The following is a 10,352-nucleotide window of genomic DNA, read 5'->3' on the forward strand; positions in this document are numbered from 1 at the left end:
CCCAGGGTCCTGGGATAGAGCCCCACATCAGGCTCCTTGCTCAGCAGGAAGCCTGCTTCTCCCTCTCCCTCTCTCTCTGCCTGCTGCTACTCCTGCTTGTGCTCTCTCTCTGTCTCAAATAAATAAATTTTTAAAAAATCTTTAAAAAAAAGATTTATTTATTTGTCAGAGAGAGAGAGCACAAGCAGGGGAAGCGGCAGGCAGGGGGAGAAGCAGGCTTCCTGCTGAGCAGGGACCCCAACGCGGGACTCAATTCCAGGACCCTAGGATCATGACCTGAGCCAAAGGCTGACATCCAAATGACTGAGCCACCCAGGTGTCCCTGAATCAGTATGACTCAATAGGTGTCCTTCTGTGCTTGCTTTGGCAGCACATACACTAAAATTGGAACAATACACAAGATTAGCACTGCCCCTATGCAAGCATGACACGAAAATTCATGAAACATTCCATATGTAAAACAAAAACAAAAACAACATGTGTCTCCTTCCATACAAAGTGGACAACCAAATATACTTCTCGAAACTGCCCATAAGGAGAATTTTTCTGTGCCAGGGTCTTTCAGGGTCACCCATGAATGGGGCTATGATACAGCAGCCATTCACTTCCAGATGATGTTACCACACCTTGCAGACATATTTATAACCCAAGGAGGGTGCTTTTCCCTCCTCTGGAAATGTCAAATGTTCATAGTGGACTTCCCATGGGGCTCTAAGGTGCATGGAGGGTCATGTGTTGAGGCAGTAGGAATATGTATCATGTGAGTGTGAACCACTTGCTTGTACAGTTTGCTTGTACCTCTGGTTTTACATCTACCATTCCATTTAACAAAGGAATATCCTTGCACACATCCAATATTTTGATTCAGTGAAATAAATTATCATGTTCATGATAGATATTTTGGGTCACGTAGTCACTTGCTATCCCATGTTTAAGGAGTTTAGTCTCTATGGGGACCCAGTAGCAAATCAGAAGCTGCTTTTCAAATGGAGGATAGTTATCATGAAGTTAAGGCATACCTTAATCCAAAACCCTGGGAACCTAAGCTATATTGAGTCTTCCAATCTATGAATATGGCATGAATCTCCATTTATTTAGGTCTTTGGTATTTTAATCAGCATTTTGAATTTTTGTCATACAGATCCTGCATATATTTTGTGAGATTTGTTTTAATTTTTTGGAGCAATTGTAAATAGTACTACATTTAAAATTTTCATTTCCAATTTTTTTTGCTAATTTATAGAAGTTTATGATTGATATTTGTGTGTTGACCTTGTATTCTATGATCCTGCTAAACTCACTTAATAGTTCTAGGAATGTTTGGTAGATTCCTTGGGATTTTCTGTGTAGACAATCATATACTCTGCAAATAAGGATAGATTTATTTCTTCCTTTCCAATCTATATGCCTTTTGTTTTGTTTTGTTCTCTTGCATTATTTAAATGGCCAGGATCTAGTACTATGTAAATTGTTTTAGAGAGAGTGGACACTCATGCCTGGGTCTTAATTTTAGGGGGAAAAACATTAAGGCTCCAGTTATTAAGTGTGCTGTTAGCTTTAGTAATTTTGTGGTTCTTTATCAGATTGAGGAAGTTTCCTTTTATGTATAGTTTGCTGGGAGTTGTTATTATGAATGGATGTTGGATCTGGTCAAGTGCTTTTTCTGCATCAATTGATCTGCTTTTTCTTCTTTAGCCTGTCAAAATTGTAGATTACACTGACTGATTTTCATATATTGAGCCAGCCTTGCGTTTGTGGTATAAACCATACCTGGTTGTAGTAATCTTTCTACGTATTTATGGATACGATTTACTTATATTTTATGAAAACTTGTATGTTTTGTTCATAAGGACAATTGGACTGTAGTTTTTTTTTATACTGTCTTTGTTTGACTTTGATATTGGCCTTAAAGAATAAGCTGGGGCACCTTGTTGGCTCAACTGGTTGAGTGTCTGCTCTCAGCTCGGGTCATGATCTCATGGGTCCTGGGACTGAGTCCCATGTCGGGCTCCCTGCTCTGTGGGGAGTCTGCTCCTCCCTCTCTCTCTCCCTCTGTGCTCTTTCTCTCTCTCTCAAATACATAAATAAAATCTTAAAAAAAATAAGCTGGGAAGTGTTCCCTCCACTTTTGTTTTCTGGAAGAGTTTGTGTTGAATTGGTGCTATTTCATCTTTTCCCTCCCAGCTCTGAGAATACATATACATTGTAAAATAATCATCACAAATCAAGTTAAGATATCCATCACCTCACATAGTTACCATTTTCCCTTTCCTTTTCCCTTTCTTTTTCTTTCTTTCTTTCTTTCTTTCTTCTTTCTTTCTTTCTTTCTTTCTTTCTTTCTTTCTTTCTTTCTTTCTTTCTTTCTTTCTTCTTTCTTTCTTCTTATTTCTTCCTTTCTTTCTTCTTTCTTCCTTTCTTTCTTCTTTCTTTCTTTCTTTCTTTCTTCTTTCTTCTTTCTGTGGCAAGAACACTTAAAATTTACTCTCATATCAAAGTTTAAGTACACAGTACACTATTGTTAGCTATAGTCACATTGCTGTACATTAGATCTCCACAACTCATTCATCTTGAATAACTGAAACTATGCACCCCTTAATGTCTGCAGATTCTATAGTTAGAATTCCTCTTTTATTCCTGATGTTGGTAAATTGCATCTTCCCTTTATATTTGTCAATCTTGCTAGAAGTTTATCAATTTTATTTATCTTTTCAAAAAACCAAAACTTTTAGTTTGATTTTCTCTTTTGTTTTTGTGGTTTTAATTTGATTGACTCCTGCTCTTATTGTTATCATTCTCTTTCTTCTTCTGGCTTTCTGTTTATTTTGCCCTTCTTTTTCTGTTTTCTTGTGGTGGAAGCTTAGATTGTGGATTTGAGATTTTTCTTTTCTAATATAAACTTTTACTTATTCTGACAATATATTATCAGAGATCTAAAAATAATAAGAAAAATCATATCCATATTAAAAGTGTTCAGGATTTCATTAGCCAACTATTTGACATTTATGTCAAAGGTGACTGAAAAATAGGTTAAAAAAGGACCTAAATTCATGTGGATAAGTCAATTTGTGTTTTAAGATTCTACATTATTTGTTGAAGAAAGGGATTTTAAAGGTTATGAGAAAGGGGATTAAAATTTTTAAAAATCAAAACTACTTAGAGCAACTGGGTGGCTCATACAGTTAAGTGTCTGACTCTTGATTTCAGCTTAGGTCATGATCTCAGAGTCATGAGATCAAGCCCTGCATCAGGCTCAGCACTGGGCATGGAGCCTGCTTAAGATTCTCTCTCTCCCTCTCCCTCTGCCCTTCCCCATTCTCTCTCCCTCTCTAAAAAAATAAAATAATAAAATAAATAAAATAAAATATTTTAAAAATAAATAAAAAATAAAAATAAAAACTGCTTTCAGAGTTATTGGTGGTAAGCAGCCTTAGTTACTTGGAATTTTGGCATATTCAACCATTATTATTCATAATAAAGTCATATTAGAGGCCTTTGTCAGTACATTTTTCATTATTTCCTTATGTAAATTTCACACGATAAATTCCTTTTAAGCTTGAGCACCAATAGAAAATTGGGTATTTTTAAAAGAAGGATAAAGGGGTGCCTGGGTGGCTCAGTCATTAAGCGTCTGCCTTCGGCTCAGGTCATGATCCCGGGGTCCTGGGATTGAGCCCCCGCATCGGGCTCCCTGCTCCGCGGGAAGCCTGCTTCTCCCTCTCTTACTCCCCCTGCTTGTGTTCCCTCTCTCGCTGTGTCTCTCTCTGTCAAATAAATAAAAAATCTTTAAAAAAATAAAAAATAAAAGGATAAGCTTCCTTTAATCAAGGATTTTGAATTATCCTTTGATTCTCAATTACAGAGATTATAATAATTTCTTAATGAGCATATTTCTATTTCATTTTAAAAGATTATTTTCATTTCTTATTGTAATCTCTATTCCTTGTAAACTATGGACTCACCAAGCCTCTGATTGAAAAAAATTTTACAAAAACATCAGTAAGAAGGAATCAATCTTTTGTTCACAGTCATGTGGCCAGAATTTTATATTTTTGTTTTAACTGCATGCATATTTATTTTTATTATGTGTCATTATGAAATGTCAATGCCATTATAGGAATTTTAAATTCAGGATGCCTGGGTGACTCCACTGGTTAAGCATCTCCCTTCAGCTCAGGTCATGATCCCAGAGCCCTGGGACCTAATCCTGCATCAGGCTCCTTGCTCGGCAAGGAGCCTGCTTCTCCCTCTGCTTGCCACTCCCCCTGCTCATGCTTTCTCTCTTTCTCTTTCCGACAAATAAATAAATAAAATCTTTTTTTAAAAGAAAGTTTAAAGTCAAAAGCACATCTCATTCTTACATACTTGTCCCAAAAGTCTAGCTGAAGTTTTTCCTTTACTGTAATTACCATCCTTGAACTTGTAGGCTGGATGGCTTAAATCAGTCATTGACTCAATATGAGAATTCTCTCTTCTGTTTGGATAACCTATGAACACATGTGATGCCACTTCACCCATGAAGGAACAATGCAGAGAACACCACACTGATTGTTCTGAGAAGAATGGACATTAGGAGATGACGAATGGAAAGAGGGATAGGATTCTGGGAATATGACAACAGTGACAACAAAGTTGTTTAATTGCTCTGAATTGCCATGTAAAAAAAGGTAGAGCAACTAGATGTCAAAACGAGACTAAATATTAAACATCAGAAACAGATTTACAAAAATAAAAAGATGATAAAGATATCCCCACAAGTCCTAAAATATGAGTTGTGTTGTGGAGACAAACCCCCTGCCTACTAGTAGTCTAGTAGTGAGAGAAGCAATTGGAGAACAGCAGCTCTAAAAGGAGGTTTGTTGTCTCCAGTACCACGTGGCTCTAAGGGGCCTGTGTTAAGATAGATGAAAGGGGATAGAGCAGTATAACTTCTATGAACTCTGAACTAACCTGCCAGGGTTCCCTTTTAGGACAAGATGCCACACTGAGAAGAAATTGCTTATAGTGGAATCAAAATCAAGCAGGACAAGGACAACAGAGATGATGGAAAGAGAAGATTTACACTAATGTGAAGAAGGAGAATAAAGACAGTGACATTTCAGTAAGCAAAGCCACAATATTTTTGAATTCTATACACAAAAGAGAAGGTAGTGTTGGAGGGGCTAGGATTCCATACTTCTCTGGAAGTAAGTAGGTCTGGTCTCTCCCTACCTCACAATAGTGTTAATGGGATCAAGTATTGCATTGAGGTTCCCTCCCACACTTTGGTAATGAAACTTCACAAGCCAGTACAAGGTAGAACTAGTTACAGCTAGGCTTCACCTTTCCTGCCACTGTCATCAAGGCCCATTGGGGAGCTGACCTTCCACCTTACCTGACACCAGTGAGGCAGAATAGAGTGGTGCAAGGAGGGGGGTTGACAATCTGCTTCTCCTGTACCCTCATGTGAGTGGGGCCTAGTGGAGTGCTAACCATCCATCCACCCCTACCCACCAGTAACAAAGTGGTGTCAGTCAGCCTTCTGCTCAGCCCACTTTCCAACCTTAGAGGCAGTGGTACCAAGGAGTGAGTGGCTTATACAACCCCACTCAGAGGCCACAGGTGGTGTGAGTCAGTACACTTTTGCCAGGAAGGTGACAATGAGGTGAAGAGGGACCTGAACTTTCACCCCACCTATCTGCAACAAAACAGTGTGAGTCAGTGCCCCATTTTAGCCAGGAAGTTTTAGAGAAGCCTGTCAGGAAGCTAGCCCTTGCACTATACCTGCTAAAAAAGATTAAATAAGATCCACATCTAAAATAATACACAAAATACCTAAGAGTTAGTAAAAAAGGACTCATCATACCAGTCACAACAGGAATGAGAAAAAGACAATGAACAGACACCAACATCAAGATAAATTAGGTACTAGAGTTATCTGACAAGGGTTTTTAAGAAGCCATTATAATGCTTCAACAAGCAACTACAATTTTTTGGGAACAAATGAAAAAATAGAAAATCTAATGAAAGAAATACAAATTATAAAGACAGTAAATGCAAATTAGAGAACTGAAGAATATAATAATCCAAATGAAAAATTTGCTGTATAAGTTAAATAGTAGAGGTGACATAACAGAGGACATATTCTGACAATCTGAAAACAGATCAATAGAATTTACCCAATGTGAGCAATAGAAAAAAAAAGACAAAAAAAATATGACAGCGTCTCAAGGACCCTTAGAACAAAAACAAAAGGGCTAACGTTGCTGTCAGAAACCCAGAAAGAGAGGAGAGGGAGTGGAACTGAAAAAATATTTGAAAAAATAATGTCTGAAGCTTCTGAAACTTGGAAAAAGACATAAACCTACAGATTTAAGAAGCTAAATGATCTCCAAACAGGATAAATTCAAAGAAATCCATGCCAAGACACATCATCATTAAATTTCTGAAAACTAAAGACAAAGAAAAAAATATTGAAAACATCCAGAGAGAAACAATACATTTTAATAACAACATACTTCTAATCTGTAACTCTGGGGACAGAAGAAAGTACTGAAGGAAAAAACTTCAAACCAGAATTCTATATCCTGTGAAAATATCCTTCAAGAATGAAGGGGAAGGAGGAGGAGCAAGATGGTGGAGGAGTAGGAGACCTAAATTTCGTCTGGTCACAGGAATGCAGCTAGATAGGGATCAAACCATTCTGAACACCAACGAACTCAACAGGAGATTGAAGCAAAGAATAGCAACAACTCTCCAAACAGAAAAGTGACCACTTTCTGGAAGGTAGGATATGTGGAGAAGTGAATCCGAAGTGATATTTGGGAAGATAGACCACGGGGGCAGAGGGCTTCTGTCAGCCACTACTGGCAAGTGATAGAGGCACGGAGCACAAAATCAGAAATTTTAGAAGTTGGCTCTGCTGAGGGACATCGCTCCAGTGGCTAAGTGGGGGGTGGAACCCTCGTGGGACAGTGTGGTCTCAGGACCCTCGGGGTCACAGGAAGACTGGAGGTGCCTGAGTGTGGCAGAGCTCCCAGGTATAGGAGCGGGGAAGCCGGCTGCAGAGACGGAGCCGAGGAGTGGGCTCTCAGCTCAGGGTGGCCATAAACTGTGATCCGCGGCACAGTCGGGCCACTGCTCTTCCATCAGGGACCCAGCAAGCGGCAGATCCGGGGAGACTCCCCTTCCTCCTCTGGAGGAGCGGCGCGGGAGTGCACTGCAGGGATCTGCTGGGTTTGGAGACTCCACACGGGGCTGGGTGCCAGAGATAGAAATGCTCAGTCACAGGCCGGGTGAGCACAGAGTGCGGCCAGAGACCAGAGAGACAGGCGTGATTGCTTTTCTCTGGGGGCTCACTGAGGAGTGGGGCCCCAAGTTCTCAGCTCCTCCACCGTGGAGATTGGGAGGCTGCCATTTTCAGTCTCCTCCTCCAAAAGCTGAACAGAAAGTTTGCAGGGAACAAAAGCTCCCGAGACCAAACCGGAACAGATTACTTAGCCTGGACCCGGCAAGGGCGGGGCAATTCCACTTCCAGCAAAGACATATGAGAACCACTGCAACAGGCCCCTCCCCCAGAAGATCAGTGAGAACAGCCAGCCAAGACCAAGTTTACCGATCAATGAGAACGGCAGAACTCCATCGCTAAGGGAATACTGCACATAGAATTCATGGCTTTTTTCCACCTGATTCTTTAGTCTTTCAAAGTTAATTTCTTAAATTTTCTTTTTTTTTCTCATTTTTTCCTCTTTTTTCTTTTTGCCTTTTTCAACAAACATCTTGTCAATCCCCCCCCTTTTTTTTAAAGATTTTATTTATTTATATGACAGACAGAGACACAGCGAGATAGGGAACATAAGCAGGGGGAGTGGGAGAGGGAGAAGCAGGCTTCCCGCGGAGCAGGGAGCCCGATGCGGGGCTCGATCCCAGGACCCTGGGATCATGATCATGACCTGAGCTGAAGGCAGACGCTTAACGACTGAGCCACCAAGGTGCCCCGTCAATCCCTTTTTTAAAAAATCTTTATTTTTCATTTTTAGAGTCATATTCTATCCCTTCATAGTAGTTAACCTTATTTTTGGTATAAATAAATAAATATATATATGTTACTCTCTCTTTAAAATTTCGGGATACACTTTCTTCTAACAGACCAAAATATACCCTAAATCTCTAGTGTATGGCTTTTTTGTAGTCTCCTGCCTGATCACATTCTCTGTTTTGTTTTGTTTTTTAATTCCTCTTCTTTTTTTTTTATCAACCAACTTCTTTTCTTATCAATTGCTTTTATAAAATCTTTTATAATTTTCTTTTTTCTTTTAAAGATTTTATTTATTTGACAGAGAGAGACACAGTGAGAGAGGGAACACAAGCAGGGGAGTGGGAGAGGGAAAGTAGGCTTTCCATGGAGCAGGGAGCCCGATGTGGGGCTCAATCCCAGGACCCCAGGATCACGACCTAAGCCAAAGGCAGAAGCTTAATGACTGAGCCACTCAGGCACCCCTATAATTTTCATCTTTACAATCATATTCCATCCCTTCATCATACTTACCCTTATTTTTGTACTTATATAAGTTTTTCTTTCTTTAAAATTTTGGGAGGCACTTTCTTCTAACAGACCAAAATAGGCCCAAAACCTAGTGTGTGGCACTGATCTGTGCACCAGCCTGATCATATTTGGATCATATTCAGTTTTTTATTTTTTAATCTTTTTCTTTTTTTCCTCTTTTTTCTTTCTTTCCCTTTCTTTTGCCCCGGTTTCAGGTCTCTTCTGATTTGTTTAGTGTGTATTTTTGGGGGGTCGTTGTTACCCTATTAACATTTTATTCTCTCATTCATCTATTTCCCTCTGGACAAAATGACAAGACGGAAAAACTCACCTCAAAAAAAAAAAAAAAAAGAATAAGATACAATACTGACTGCCAGGGACCTAATCAATACAGACATTAGTAAGATGTCGGAACTAGAGTTCAGAATGACGATTTTAAAGATTCTAGCTAGACTTGAAAAAGGCATGAAGATATTAGAGAAATGCTTTCTGGTGAAATAAAAGAACTAAAATCTAACCAAGTCGAAATCAAAGAGGCTATTAATGAAGTGCAATAAAAAATGGAGGCTGTAACTGCTGGGATAATTGAGGCAGAAGAGAGAATTAGTGATATAGAAGACCAAATGATGGAAAATAAAGAAGCTGAGAAAAAGAGAGAGAAACAACTACTGGATCATTAGGGCAGAATTCAAGAGATAAGTGATACCATAAGACAAAACAACATTAGAATAATTGGGATCGCAAAAGAAGAAGAAAGAGAGAGAGGGGCAGAAAGCATATTGGAGCAAATTATAGCAGAGAACTTCCCTAATTTGGGGAAGGAAACAGGCATCAAAATCCAGGAAGCACAGAGAACATCTCTCAAAATCAATAAAAATATGTCAACACCCTGACATCTAATAATAAAACTTACGAGTCTAAGAGACAAAGAGAAAATCCTGAAAGCAGCTTGGGAGAAGAGATCTGTAACCTACAATGGTAGAAACATTAGATTGGCAACAGACCTATCCACAGAGACCTGGCAGGCCAGAAAGGACTGGCATGATATATTCAGAGCACTACATGAGAAAAATATGCAGCCAAAAATACTATATCCAGCTAGGCTGTCATTGAAAATAGAAAGAGAGAAAAAAAGCATCCAGGACAAACAAAAATTAAAGGAATTTGCAAACACGCAACCAGCCCTACAAGAAATATTGAAAGGGGTCCTCTAAGCAAAGAGAGAGCCTAAAATAACATAGGCCAGAAAGGAACACAGACAATATACAGTAACAGTCACCTTACAGGCAATACAATGGCACTAAATTCTTATCTTTCAATAGTTACCCGGAATGTAAATGGGCTAAATGCCCCAATCAAAAGACACAGGCTATCAGATTGGATTAAAAAACAAGACCCATCGATATGCTGTCTGCAAGAGACTCATTTTAGACCCAAAGACACCCCAGATTGAAAGCGAGGGGTGGAAAACAATTTACCATGCAAATGGACATCAAAAGAAAGCTGGGGTGGCAATCCTCATATCAGACAAATGAGATTTGAAACCAAAGACTATAATAAGAGATGAGGAAGGACACTATATTGTACTTAAAGGGTCTATCCAACAAGAAGATCTAACAATTGTAAATATCTATGCCCCTAACATGGGAGCAGCCACTTATATAAGCCAATTAATAACAAAAGCAAAGAAACACATCAATAACAATACAATAATAGTGGGGGACTTTAACACCCCCCTCACTGAAATGGACAGATCGTCTAAGCAAAAGATCAACAAGGAAATAAAGGCTTTAAATGACACACTGGACCAAATGGACTTCACAGATATATT

The 10,352-nt window shown here is 39.1% G+C and overlaps 1 non-coding gene across 1 annotated transcript; it reads left to right on the forward strand.

Annotated features, from left to right (window-relative positions):
• The first annotated feature begins 354 nt into the window (after positions 1-354).
• LOC123326543 lies at positions 355-459 on the forward strand. Its single transcript, XR_006541165.1, has one exon. It is a non-coding gene; the product is annotated as a U6 spliceosomal RNA (small nuclear RNA).
• The last annotated feature ends 9,893 nt before the right edge of the window (positions 460-10,352 follow it).

This window comes from Neomonachus schauinslandi, chromosome 13 (genome assembly GCF_002201575.2).
Source record: "Neomonachus schauinslandi chromosome 13, ASM220157v2, whole genome shotgun sequence".
Taxonomy (NCBI): Eukaryota; Metazoa; Chordata; class Mammalia; order Carnivora; family Phocidae; genus Neomonachus; species Neomonachus schauinslandi.